We start from the raw sequence: 14776 nt of genomic DNA, 5'->3' as shown, positions 1-14776 counted from the left end.
AATGTGTAGACTCTGGGATAAGCAACCAGGAATAACTGACAATATTTTTATCGAAATTTGATCATTTTTTTGAGTTTGGGATGATATCAAAGATATAGAAGTACATTTGTTATTATAATATCAATATGCGCTTACTAGAAGAAACCCATACATTTTAACATGTGTAAGAATAAAATGATTTAACATTCAGAACTTTCTTTTTGTGGGGAGGGTTTGGGTCATATTCAACTGTGCCTAGGGCTTACTTCTGGCTCTGCGCTCATGGATCACTCTGAAGGAGTTTGGGGTACCATATGGGGTGCTAGAAATAAAACCCAGGTGGCTGCATGCATGGCAAACTCCCATTCTCTATACATCTCTCCAACTCCTAAAATACTAAAATTTAAAAAAAAAACATAAAACAAAAGAGGAAATTTGAGTTTTTAACAAGTATGTTTATACATGGACACATATCTAATTTTCATACATAAAATTATGCCACACAAAATTTGAAGTTAAAATAGTTTTCCTAATTACTTGAGTTTTATAATGAGTAGAAAGATTATATGAAAGTAAATTTCTAAATCTATTTTCTGTGATAAGATTTCATTAAACTTATAGATGTTCGGCCCAAACTGGGTGATCAAGGAAATTGGGGAGTTTCTGACACTGTATTAGGTTTTGATGTGGATGTAAAGTTGCAGGAGGGAGTATGAGAGGGTGGGCATGAGTAAGGGAAGGTTAATACTTCCACAAATTATCTGATGTCTTCAGACTCGGTAGAACTAAATAAGAAAGGCTTTCCCCCAACTCTGACCCCCATCAACTCTGCCATGACTTTATTTATTGAAACAAGGCACATATTTTTGGTTAGCTAGGGTAGACTGCTGAAATAGAATAATTTGTAATTTTCAGTGTGTCAAGCTCTCACTTCTTGAGGACTTTCATAGCCATATCTTTGTGAACAAAGACTTTGTAAGATTTGAGGTGATTAAGCCAAGATTCAGTGCTAGAGAAAAAGGATATGTGGGCAGGAGAAGTATAGTGGTAAATGATAACCGAAACTTTGTTGGTGGGTAGGATGTACCAAATACATTTGTCATGACATAAAATTGACTCCCTAAAACTTACACAGTATTGTAAACTAGTGGCACCTGAGTTAAAAAAAATATAAGCTAATTTCAAAAAAATTCTAATCTTGAGGCCAGAGCAATAGTATAGCAAGTAGGGCATTTGCCTAGCATGCATCCAACTGAGGCTCAATCCCCAGCACCCTCTATAGTCCACAGAGCACTTCCAGGAGTGATCCTTGAATGCAGATTCAGGAGTAACCCCTTAACAATGCTGGGTGTAACTTCCAAACAGAAACAAATCCTAATCTTGATTTGTGCAGCCTTTTCTAATAATCACATACCCTCCAATGGTTCAAATTGTGTTTCAGTTGTTAGGGTTGGGGAGTGGGCCTATTCCAAGTTCTGTGCTCAAGCTCCCCTGGCAGTGTTTGGAGGACCATATGCAGTGCCAGGGATGGAATCAGGGTCCCTTGATACATGCAAAGCAATTGCCTAAAGCTCTTACTATCTCTTGTGCCCCTCAAATTGTGCTTCTTCAGAAATGTTTCCCTGTTACCGTCTGAGGACTTGTAACAGAGAAGGGACTATTAAATCAGTCACTCAGCAAAGATTGACCACATCCTGCCCCCACAACCTCCCACCCCACACACAAACACACCCAGTGTCCCTGTCTCAACACTGCCTCTGGTAGCCATTGCCACTTTCTCCTTCCCACCACTTCTGGAAATGTTGCGGATTATCATTTCATCTCAACACTATAGCCCTCCCCAACCTTCTGCCAAAGAGTGGCAAACTGCAGCAATCCCCCACCCTTGCTGTAATGCTCTGATAGTCTTCTTTGCACCAAAGTGGGTTATCAGATTTCCCTTATTCAGCAAAGCTACGTTGTGTGAGCCCTACATGTTATTCTTTGTCTGGTGACATTTATTAAATTAACCATACAGCTATCAGTTCTCTACTCCACTTAAGGCAGCCTGGAGGGCTCTTCCAGTTCTGAGGTTCCATATTAAAATGAATGGAGCTTACTAGGATTAGTATCAAGGCCAAGAGTTCAAAATTGAGTGGCAATAACACAAACCTGATCATTTGGGTATATGTGGGGATGAGGGAGCACACACTCTTTAAAAATGCCTCAAGTCTTTTGTTTTCTGTGGTCCTGGAAATCTGGAGTTCTGAATGGTGAGTCTAATAGGGACATCCTAGGAGCCACAAGAGCCCCATAAATATCTCCTCTGCAGAACTGTGCATCTCCTTTTGGACTCAAAGAGCTTTCTTTGAAGTCACAGGGCAGAAGTTGTACACATGGAAGAGGTATGCAACTTATTATTATCATTATTCCCCATTGCTTTAGAAGCTTTTAAGTAATACTAGATTTATCACATTTTTCTTACAGCAAATTTTAGTTTCATCTAGTGTTTCTCTGAAGCCTGAACCAATAAACTATTTGTCTTTGTAGTTGATCTGCCACAGTAGTTCCCATATTTTTCTGCCAACAGGCCCTTTTGGAATCCGATTAAATGGGTAACGTGACATTTACAGTCTCAGAGATTAGAACACCTGGAAGGAGTCCCAGAAGTTACTCAGTCTCCTGGGAACCCTCAGCAGTAGGCAGACTGGACCTTGTTGTATGGCTCTCACTCAGAATTGACCTTTTGCTTTTGTCCCTTTCTGAGCTTTACCTTCCTCTGGAGCAGCCCCTTCAGGTTGAATTACCTAGAAATTTACATGTAAGTGTTTAGTAAACATTCCTACTCGTGACTTGATTTTGCTAAATGATTCATATAAGATTAGTGTTGCCATAAATGGTTTGCCTCGCATTGCATTCTAGGGGAAGCGGATAGTTATGATTAACTGAAAACCTTTATTCCTGTGCAGTGATACACCTTTTTCTACTTCTATCTATACATGACACAATCCTTAATTTTCTTCTTTAAAACATGTTTTTCAATCTTTTTCATACCAGCAGACCAACAGTTGTCCATGGATCAGAAGATGAAAACCACTGATTCAAAACACACACATACACACATCATTTGTTTTATTTAATATGACAGTATTGAAACATACTCACTGTTAAAATAAATATAAGTAAATATAAGTATATGTTTTCTTCCTACCTAGGATAAAGGTTTAGTGTTAAGGTTTAGCCATACCTTACTCCGATATTTCTATGTCTGTGTGTGTCTGTATGTACAAATTGTTTTATTCTTTTCAATTAACACTATGTCTGGTACACATCAACTCAGTGTTCCCCAAAGACCCCATTTAAATGGCTTCCAAAGTTTGATTTTTAAATTCAAGACATTGCAGTAGCAAAACAACAAGAGTAAGAGTCAGGACATTTGAATGAAGGTTATCAATAGAAAAGGATTTAATAATGTGTCAGAAAGATCATGCATTATGACCAAGCAGGGATTTATTCCAGTCATGCAAAAATGGTTAAACACAGTCAAGTCAATCAACGTAATACACTATACCAATAATATGAAAAACAAAAATCATGATATCATTAGATGTTGAGAAAGCACTTGAGAAAGCAGTACCCATTTATCATAAAAAACTCAGCAAAATAATGCTTGAAATACAGCATGAAAATCATAATGTGAAAAATCAAAATACTTTTTCCTTTAAAATATGAATAGGATAAGGCTTTGGCTATCACCACTTATATTTAATTAGTGCTAGAGTCCTTAGCCAGAGAAATTGAGACAACATGAAATAAAAGGAATCCAGATTATAAAATAAACAAAACTACTATTATTTGCACATGATATGATATATTTATATATATGTATATGCATATATATAAAAACACTAAAGATTATATTAAGAATCCATTCGAACCAATGAGTACAATAAAATGACTGGTTAAAATAACAGGAGCCATAGAGATAGTGCAGTGGTAGGATAGTGCAGCAATGACCCTTGTATTCAGTGGGATCGCCACATGTAAAAATAGGAAATTAGAACTGTATCTCATACCAGTCACAAAAGTAAACTCAAAGTGGATTAAAAAACTCAAGATCAGGGGCTGGAGCGATAACACAGAGGGTAGGGCGTTTGCCTTGCACGTGGCCGACCTTGGTTCAATTCCCAGCATCTCATATGGTCCCCCAAGCACTGCCAGGAGTAATTCCTGAGTGAAGAACCACGAGTAACCCCTGTGCATTGCTGGGTGTAACCCAAAAAGCAAAAAGAAAAAACCCTCAAGATCAGATTAAAATCCATCCATAAAATACATTAAATAAAATATCAGCAAAAGGCTTTAGGAAAATTGGCAACAGAGGTATCTTAATGACAAAACCACAGAGGCAAAGGCAGTAAAACCAAAAATAATTGGTTCTTACCCACTCCTTCTTACCTAATATTATAATCACAACTTTAATATGTTCCTCTTCATACTTCAAATACTCACATTTTCTAACTATACAATGTTCTATACTAGGACTTTTAAAAACAGAAAAAAATGAAATCTGGCAAGTAGAGAAGTGGCAATAGAAGCACCAAAGTCTGAACTCCAGAAATACTGACTTTTGTCGGAGAATCCCCACTCAGTTCCCCTCACCGTTTACAAATACATCTAGAATGTTAGGGAATTAATTGTATTTAGGCTTGCAGGCAGGAGTGAATTTCTCACCCTCTATTATGTGAATAGAATAACTAGCAAAGAACTGTTGTCTCCCAAGAAATAAGTCTGGGATGACTTCTAAGGTTAAAAAAGCAACACTGAGTGTGAAGTGAATTTAACTCCCATTTTAAGTCAGGAAAAAAAGGGCGGAGAGACCACGACAATCCTCACTTCAGAGAAAACTCCTCCTAGCTTCAGCAGTTACTAGGGAAACCCAGCCTGACAGTAGACTCCCTTTAGTCTCAAATGGCCAAAGAGGCAATGGGGTAATGGGGTAATATTTGCAAAGTTGTGAGAAGAAAACTATATTTTTTAAATTTTTTATTTTTAAATGAATCACCGTGGGGTACAGTTACAGACTTATAAAGTTTCATGCTTACGTTTCAGTCATACAACGATTGAGCGCCCATCCCTCCACCAGTGCCCATTCTCCACCACCAATGTTCCCTGTATCCCTCCCATTCTCCCCCTACTCCCCCTGCCCTCCCTACCTCCACCTCTGAGACAAGCACATTCTCTTTTATTCTCTCTCTCCTTTAGGGTGTTGTGGTCTGCAATGCAAGTATTGAATAGTCATCATGTTTGGTCTATAGTCTACATTCAGCATGCATCTCCCATCCCGAGCGGGCCCTTTATTTATTTGGGGGGGGGTCACACCCGGCGATGCACAGGGGTTACTCCTGACTCTTTACTCAGGAATTACACCTGGCAATGCTTGGGGGACCATATGAGATGCTGGCAATTGAACTCAGGTCGGCTGCGTGCAAGGCAAACGCCATACCCGCTGTGCTATCGCTGCAGCCCCACCGAGCAGGCCCTCTAAACAGCCTTTATTTGGTGGTCCCTTCTCTGTATATATGAGCTGTCTTCTCCCAGCATGTGAGACTGGCTTTCTAATTTTCAAGCTAGTTTTCTATCTCTGGTCAAAGACGGGTGCTGGCAGACACACCAGACTTCTCTAAATTTAGTAACTTCACACCAATGAGAAAATATTACTTCTAAAATAACCCAGAAAGGATTGGAGCATTAGTATAGTGGGTAGGGAAAAATTTTTAAAAAAAGAAAGAATAATACATGAATTACAAGAAGCTAAAGCTACCTAAGAGAAAGTTAAGCATAGGTGAAAAAGAAAATTAAGGGCTCTCCTTTATTTTTTTTTTCATTTTTTATAATTTTATTTACTGAATCACCATGAGAGCAGTTACAAAGCTTTCGGGTCTAAGTCTCGGTCATACAATAAAACACCCGTACCTTCACCAGTGCCCATTCTCCACCACCAAAACCCCCAGTATACCCCTATCCACACCCTCCCCCTACCTGTGGGGCAGATGACCTCCACAATACTCTCTACTTTGATCACATTCAACATTTTGACACAAGACCCACCATTATTATTTGGGATTTTACCCCAACACTCAGATTTGCCAAAAATGCAACAGTAGACAGTTTGTTTTCTATTGCTGGTTATGAATAACATATAATGTCGTGCAGCTGCAGTAGTGGCTGTGCGATTTTGAAATTCCGAAATTTTAACAATTGAATCTGAAGGGATTTCTGCCAAAACTGCTGGGTTCTGAGATTTGTTCCTGAGTCTCTGGAATCATGGCTGTTAAGCAGCTTGATCAGGAGCCAGAGAGGCCATTCATGGGTGGCGACTCAGGGTCTCGTTGGGACGGGGAGGAAAGGGCCGGCTCCACCCCCATCCTGTGAGGTCCCACGTGTCTCATCTCTGCGGGGTCAAACCTGACTGGCCTCTGGAGGTTGATGGCCACTGGGCTGCCGGGGGTAGCAGGCCAAAGCGCGAAACCTATTCCCACCTGGGGTGGGTGGCCCAGCGCCAATAACCTACTGCAGGGACTGGACGCATTTCTGCCAAAAGCCATTGGGTTTCAAGATTTGTTTCTGAGTCTCTGGGATCATAGCCATTAGGCAGTCTGATCAGGAACCAGAGAGGCCTTGCCTCCAATTATATAACTGAGCCGGAGGTGGTTTGTGAGTGTGTCTCCCACATACCTAACTTTTGGCTGTTTACTTTCTTGGTAAACTTTGCCCCAAGTTTTTGGGGTCTGGTCAAAGGCACAGCAGCAATTTTGGGGTATCTGGAAATCTGAAGAAGCCATCAGGCTTCTGATGCACTCGACTCACAGGTATTGATTGACCTGCTGGCAGCACTATACCCCCCAGGGCTATCCTTTAGACAGGGATATGTGGAAGATTTTTGCTTAACAAAATGTTATCAATTAAAGACTGTATTTTCTTCTTTAGAGAAATTTGTATTTGTGCAGTAATCATTTTCTGAAGCTTTCATATTCATCTTTAATTATAATCAAGCATTAAGCAGAGAACAGAGGTTAAAATGTGTTTAAGAAACTGTTAAAGAGAAATATGATACTACTTCATACCAGAGAGACTGGCATTCATCAAAAAGAACAACAAGTGTTAGCATGGATGTGGGGAAAATGGGACCTTTATTCACTGCTGGTGGGAATGTTGACTGGTCCAGTTTTTTTGGAAGACAATATGGATATTTCTTTTAAAAAAATCTAAAAATCGAACTTCCTCATAACCCAGCAATTCATCTCCTTGGTGTATCAGGTTCCAAGGGCCTGAAAGCATAATACAGGAAAGGTATCTGTATTCCTATGTTCATTGCAGCACTATTCACAATAGCCAAGATCTGAAAACAACCAAGTGCCCCCAAACGGATGACTAGATAAAGAAGCTAGGATACATATGCACAATGGAGTACTTTGGGGCCATAAGAAAAGATGAAGTCATGTAATTTGCTGCTATGTGGATGGAGCTGGAGAATATCGTGTGGAATAAAATTAGTCTGAGGGAAAGGGACAGAATTTTCTCTCTCATATGTGGCATACAAAGACACATAGTAGGGAAATAGCAAATTCCCAAAGGCAAGAAAAAGGAATAACAAGAGAACTGTTCTTTACTAGGAAGTCTGTTACTGAGATGGTGGTGAGAGGTCTAAGTTAGGGAAGAGAACACTAGGACAATAGCATGGGAAGAAAGTACCTACCATAGAAGCAGGCTGGGGGTTGGGAGGGACACTGAGGACATTGGTGGAGGGAAGTAGACACTGGTAAAGGGACTGGGGTTGGAACATTGTAAGCCTGAAACTTAATCATAAATAACTTTGTAACTCAATAATTCACCATGATTCAATAAAACAAAAAAAAAATACAAGAAATTGTTAAAGGAACCAGAAAGACAGTACAGGGGTAAAGGTACTTTGCTTACACACAACTGACACAGGTTTCATTTTATTTTGTTATGTCTAGAATGTGATTTCTTTTAAAATTTATTTTCCTTCAAAGTCAGGATCGTGATTATTTCTGGAAGGAATGAGGGAGTTGTTAAGGAGAGGGTCAGACAACAAATGCTGACAATATTTCAGGGGTTCAAGTCTAATAACTCTCTACCCTAATCATGGAACTGATTTTGTTTGTTTTGTTTTATTTTGGGGCCACAACTTGCGGTTCTCAGGGATCAGTCCTAGCACGGCTCAGAGGATCATTATGGGATGCAAGGGATCGAACCTGTGCCCTGTTAGAAATGAACCCTGAGCACAAGGCCAGGAGTAAGCCCCAAGCACAGCCAGATGTGGCTCAAGCCCGATTCCCCAAAATTAAAGTTTTAAAAAGCCAGTGAGTTAGTCCAAAAGTTAAAGTGCTTGCCTTTCATGCCCTTCATGTAGTTCGATCCTAGTAGCACACGGTTTCTCCAGCACAGAGTCAGAAGCAATTCTGGGCACTACTGGGTATGACCAAAGAATCCTCCCTATAAAGCTTCTATAAGTCCTAATGTAATTTAAAAATAAACAGGAATTAAAAGAGTGATGAAAAACCAATAAAGTTTCAAGTTCTTCTCATTATATATCTAGAAGTTAATGTATAATATTAGAATTAGGAACACAATTATTTGTTTATAATTATAGTGATGACAGAATAAAAACAAAAGTGAAACTATTGGATGTGGGACAGTAAGGATTAGAAAAATGCTGAATGAAGATTTTATTTTGCATATTCCAGTAGTGTGTGAATTTTTAAATCATGCACATGCATCACCATTGCAGTTAGAGATCTTGAGCATCTTTCCAGATGCACCCCAAATGTTACCAGATTTTGACTATAGTTAAGCTTACATTTATTTTATGCCCAAACTGAAATGATTCTGTCTTCCTTGCTTCTTATCTCCTTTTTATTTCTAGAAACTTCTGAAAGATCCATGTCACATGATCACAGTAATAGATCACCACCTAAGATCCTTTGGGCTATTCTCTCTCTGTTTCTGGCCTCATGTTCATCATTTTATTTTATTTTTTATTTTTTTATTTTTTTATTAGTGAAACACCACGAGGTACAGTTATAGACTTACAAATTTTTGTGCTTGGGTTTCAGTTATACAATGATCAAGTACCCATCCCTCCACCAGTGCCCATTCTCCACCACCACTGGTCCCAGCATCCCTCCCACCCCCCATCCTCCCCATCCCACCCTTCCTCTGTGGCAGGGCATTCCCTTTTGTTCTCTCTCTCCTTTTGGGTTCTGTGGTTTGCAAGTGAGGCATTGAGTGGCAATCATGTTTGGTCTATAGTCTACTTTCAGCATGCTTCTCCTATCTTGGGAGGATCCTCCCAACACCCTTTATTTGGTGCTCCCTTCTCTATCTGAGCTCCCTTTTCCCCTAGCATGTGTGGCTGGCCTCCAAGCCATGGAGCAAATCTCTGGTACTAATCTTGGCCACTCTTGGGTGTTAGTCTCCTATTTTGTTACTTTATGTTCCCCAGATAAATGCAATCTTTCTATGTCTATCCCTCTCTTTCTGACTCATTTTGCTTAACATGATACTTTCCATGTAGTACCACTTGTATGTAAATTTCATGACTTCATCTTTTCTAAGAGCTACATAGTACTCCATTGTGTAGATGTACCAAAGTTTCTTTAACCAGTCATCTGTTCTTGATGTTTTTTTCCAGATTCTGGCTATTGTAGAGTGCTGCAAAAAACAAACAAGTGCAGATGTCACTTCGACTATACTTTTTTGCCTCTCTGGAATATATTACTAGGAGTAGTATTGCTGGGTCAAATGGAGCTCAATTTCTAATTTTTTGAGAATTGTCTAAACTGTTTTCCAAAAGGGCCGAACCAGTCGGCATTCCCACCAGCAGTGAAGGAGGGTCCCTTTCTCGCCACATCCGCGCCAGCACCGGTTGCTTTTGTTCTTTTGGATGTGGGCCAGTCTCTGTGGTGTGAAATGATATCTCATTGTGGTTTTGATGTACATCTCCCTGATGACTAATAATGTAAAGCATTTTCTCATGTGCCTTTTAGCCATTCGGATTTCTTCTTTGAGAAAGTTTCTGTTCATTTCATCGCCCCATTTTTTGATGGGGCTGGAAGTTTTCTTCTTCTGGAGTTCAACCAGTACTTTGTATATGCTTGATATCAACCCCTTGTCAGATGTGTATTCGGCGAATATCCTTTCCCATTCTGTAGACTGTCTTTGTATTTTGGTAACTGTTTCTTTGGAGGTGCAGTAGCTTCTTAGTTTAAGATAGTCCCATTTGTCTATCTCTGTTTTCACTTGCTTGGCCAGTGGCGTGACATCTTTGAAGATACCATTAGCTTCAATGTCATGGAGGGTTTTGCCAACTTTGTCTTCAATGCACCTTATGAATTCCGGTCTGATGTTGAAGTCCTTAATCCATTTTTATCTTACTTTTGTACATGGTGTTAGGCAGAGATCTGAGCCCAGTTTTTTGCATGTAGCCGTCCAGTTTTGCCAGCACAATTTGTTAAAGAGGCTTTCCTTGCTCCACTTCACTTCTCTTGCCCCCTTATTGAAGATTAGATGATCATATGCTTGGGGGAGATGTCAGTATATTCAACCCTGTTCCATTGGTCTACATCTCTGCCTTTGTTCCAGTACCATGCTGTTTCAATTATTACTGCTTTGTAGTAGAATTTGAAGTTAGGGAGGTTGATTCCTCCCATTTTCTTTTTCCCAAGAATTGCTTTAGCTATTCGTGGGGGCTTATTGTTCCATATAAATTTTAGGAGTGTTTGCTCCATTTCTTTGAAGAATGTCATGGGTATCATAACAGGGATCACATTGAATTTGTACAGTGCTTTGGGAAGTATTGCCATTTTGACAATGTTAATTCTCCCAATCCATGAACAGGGGATATTTTTTCAATTTCCTTGTGTCCTCTTTTATTTCCTGAAGTAGCATTTTGTAGTTTTCTTTGTACAGGTCCTTTACTTCCTTAGTTAAGCTGATTCCTAGGTACTTGGTTTTCTGAGGCACAATTGTGAACGGGATAGTTTTCTTCATGTCATTTTCTTCTCTTTGCATTTTAATTTTTAAAAAACATGTTCTAATAAAGGTAACACACTTTATGTTTTTAAAATTTATTTTCCCCTCCTCCCTACACCCTTCCCCTTCCCTTTCACTGTTGCTATGATGACAGGAACCACAGACTATGGTGTTGGCACATCATGGAGATGAAAGGCACACTCGGCAGCACTCAGGGGCTATTTTTGGCACCGAGCTCAGGAGTGACCCCTGGCAGTACTTAGAGGACCACGTGTGATGCCAGGAATTTAAACCAGGATCATGGCCACTGCAGTCACATGTAAGGCAAGTGACTTACCTCCTGTACTATCTCTCTTACACTCATAATTTTTAACTGTGGTGCTCACCAGGGGTTGCACATCAGGTAGGGGTGCTTACAATCTTGACCACAATGCTCACTGAGCTTTGTACTCCTTTAGCTGAGGTGTGATATATGTGATTTCCAGGGCTCAAACTTAGTGAGGGGCACAAGTTAGGTTGTGGTTCTCACCAGGGGTCTGTGAGGTGCTTATACACATGCTCACATACTTCTTGGCCTGGCACTGCACAGTTTTAAAAAATGTCATTTATATTTGGTTTGGGGCCACACCCAATGGCATTCCTGGCTTACTCCTGCTCTGCACTCGGAGATCACTCCTGGTGGGGCTCAGTGAACTATATGGGATGCCAGGGATTGAACGTGGGTCAGCTGAATGCAAGGCAAGTGCCCAACACATTGTACTAAATTATTGGCCTTTGGCATATCTTTTTAGATATAGGATTCCTGGAGGCCACAGCCATTTCTGTGCTGCTTACACACCTGGATGTGGTACAGCTGGGAATACCTTGTGGTACCAGGATTTGTAAACAATAGAACTGTCAGAATTGCCCTTAGAGGATGTGGGCTAGTGGGGATTTGTTCTCATGACCACATGCTTGCATAGCAGGCTCTCAGCCCCTGTGCTATTCTTTGGAGTCCTTTAAATATTACATATATACGTATATGTATATTCATATTCGCAGAGCAGCACACAGCAAAGGGGTGGAGTTGAGTGTAGGCCACCAGGAGCCTCTCAGTGACTGGTGCTTGGGCTCTGAGTGATCCTGGTACTGAACTGAGGACCTCACACATGCAAGACATGTGCTCTACTATTTGTGCCATCTCACTGACCTTAATTGAAAAAATATTGCGATAGCACAGTGGTAGGGCATTTGCTTTGCACGCAGCCAACATGGCCGACCCGAGTTCTATTCCTCCGCCCCTCTCGGAGAGCCCGGCAAGCTACCGAGAGTATCTCGCCCGCACGGCAGAGCCTGACAAGCTCCCCGTGACATATTGGATATGCCAAACACAGTAACAACAAAGTCTCCAATGGAGACGTTACTGGGCCCGCTCGAGCAAGTCGATGATCAACGGGAGGGCCTTTACTTTACTCGAGCAAATAGATATTTTTCTTTTCTAGTTTGCGACCATATATATTGCTTTTGAAATGATGAAAAGTGGTAAAATCCTGCTTGATATTTTACAATTTGTTTGGGGGCCAACTTAACTGTGCTCAGCTCTCACTCCTAAACCTATGTGGTGCCAGGGATTGAACCTGGATCAGCTAGATACAAGGAAAGCCCCCTAACTGCTATTCTATCTCTCTGGCTCCAAGCTTTGACCTTTTGAATTCTATTCTCTAATTCTTTTTGTTGAATCTTAGATTCATCCCTCCTCTGCCAATCTCTACCCCACAAACAACAGAACAATCTGTCCTCTTTATCATATCTTCCCTCATATCCATCAATCTTTTATTCTTAGAAATACAGGGTCTGGGGTTGGAGAGATAATACAACAAATAGGTAAAGCTCTTGTGTTGCACATGGCTGACCTGGTTCACTTCCATGAGCACCTCCAGGAGTTATCCCTGAGCGCTGAACCACAATTAATCCCTGAGAACTTCTGGGTTTGGTGTAAAAAAACAAAACCAAACAAACTAAAAAATACAGGAGCTATATAGATTAAGAAATCTGAATAATGAACGCAGGTAAGTCACACAATTGGGAATCTTCTGGAATTCACCCTGGTCTAGGTAGCTCAGACTTCATGTGCATACCTTGTGTTTTCAATTTCTCAGTCCTCACCATGGAAGATGTGTGAATATTTGAGTGTCAAAACATAGTTTATTCATTCGTCAATTCATAGCAGTGAATTCTTCACTCAGTCAAGATGAATTTTAACATCTCTGGTGCTGTTGCTGACAAATAGCTGATCGAAACCTTAAGATTTCCTCTGTCAGAGAAAATTACCCTAGTTCTGAATGGCATGTGAGACTGGGGGAGTAATTAACATACATGCCTTACATGATGCAAATGAGACCAATGCCTGGGAACACACATGGTCCCTAAGTACTGACAAAAGTGACTTGGGGGGGGGATGGAACGATAGCCCAGTGGGTAGGGTGTTTGCCTTGCAAGCAGGCGACGCGGGTTTGATTCCCAGCATGCCCTATGTTCCCCTGAGCACTGCCAGGAGTAATTCCTGAGTGCAAAGCCAGGAGTAACCCCTGTTCATCGCCGGGTGGGACCCAAAAAGAAAAAAAATAAAGAGTGACCCCTGAGTATAGAGCCAGGAATAAGTCCTGAGCACTACCAGGTAGCACTGTAGCACTGTAGCACTGTCCTCCCGTTGTTCATCAATTTGCTCGAGCAGGCTCCAGTAATGTCTCCATTGTGAGACTTGTTGCTATTTTCGGCATATCGAATATGCCACGGGGAGCTTGCCAGGCTCTGCTGTGCAGGCAGGATACTCTCAGTAGCTTGCTGGGCTCTCTGAGAGGGACAGAGGAGGAACCAGGTATGACCCAAAAACAAGCAAACAAAAACCTCAGTACTACATCCTTATTTATGTGGATGACCCTAATAACCAAATTAATTGTTTTCATTTGCCATCTCACTTTACATTCTCACCCTTGAGTCTTATTCTATCTTATTCTGTCTTACTCTGTCCCTTGGAGCAACTCGGAGTTTACTCATTTACTCAATCCTAGAACATAAACTCTTTCTACAAATAAGATACTAAGGTTACCAAATGAATAACATACCAAATGGCCCCTAGATTCATTGAGCAGTTACCTAGAAAAAAAAGAGTAAGTTCATAGAAAATGACCTTTTCAATAACTTTCTGGATGACAAAGTGAAGAAATCTTGACTGCATTCTTTTGAAAGAATAAATTCAACGTCATTTTAATATAGGAACCTTGTAAGTATTTGAAGACATCTCTATCGTACTTCTTGAGTTTTCTGGTCCCTATCAGCTGTCCCGGTTCCACTATTATTATACTAGGCAAGGTTTAGGATCTTTTATGATTCTGGTAGCAACTTTTTGAACATGCTCTCATTCTCTGGTAGATGTATGTAGAGCAAAATAATCACCCTTATGGATAGTGGATACTCTACTTCATGAACACAGGCTAAAAGCATTCACAATGTAGGCTTGTGTTAAGCTTACAATCAACTAGAACAATCAATTATCACCCAACAGTCATACATCTATAAAATTATTTTGCATTAGTCACCTACTTCGTATGCATTTTATATGGGTCACATACTGATTAATGTTCATTGTGATCAACTATTCCTGTCTATTTATGTTACTTTTGTGTAATGATTGTGTCCTTATCCTTATCTGTAATGATTGTGTCCTTATCCTTTTCCTTGTTTTCCACAAATATGAGCATGCCAATGGGCTCTTATCAGAGTG

This window comes from Sorex fumeus, unplaced genomic scaffold (genome assembly GCF_029834395.1).
Source record: "Sorex fumeus unplaced genomic scaffold, SorFum_2.1 ptg000098l, whole genome shotgun sequence".
NCBI classification, from domain to species: domain Eukaryota; kingdom Metazoa; phylum Chordata; class Mammalia; order Eulipotyphla; family Soricidae; genus Sorex; species Sorex fumeus.
The sequence above is the reverse complement of the archived record's forward strand: the minus strand, read 5'-3'. Positions refer to the sequence as shown.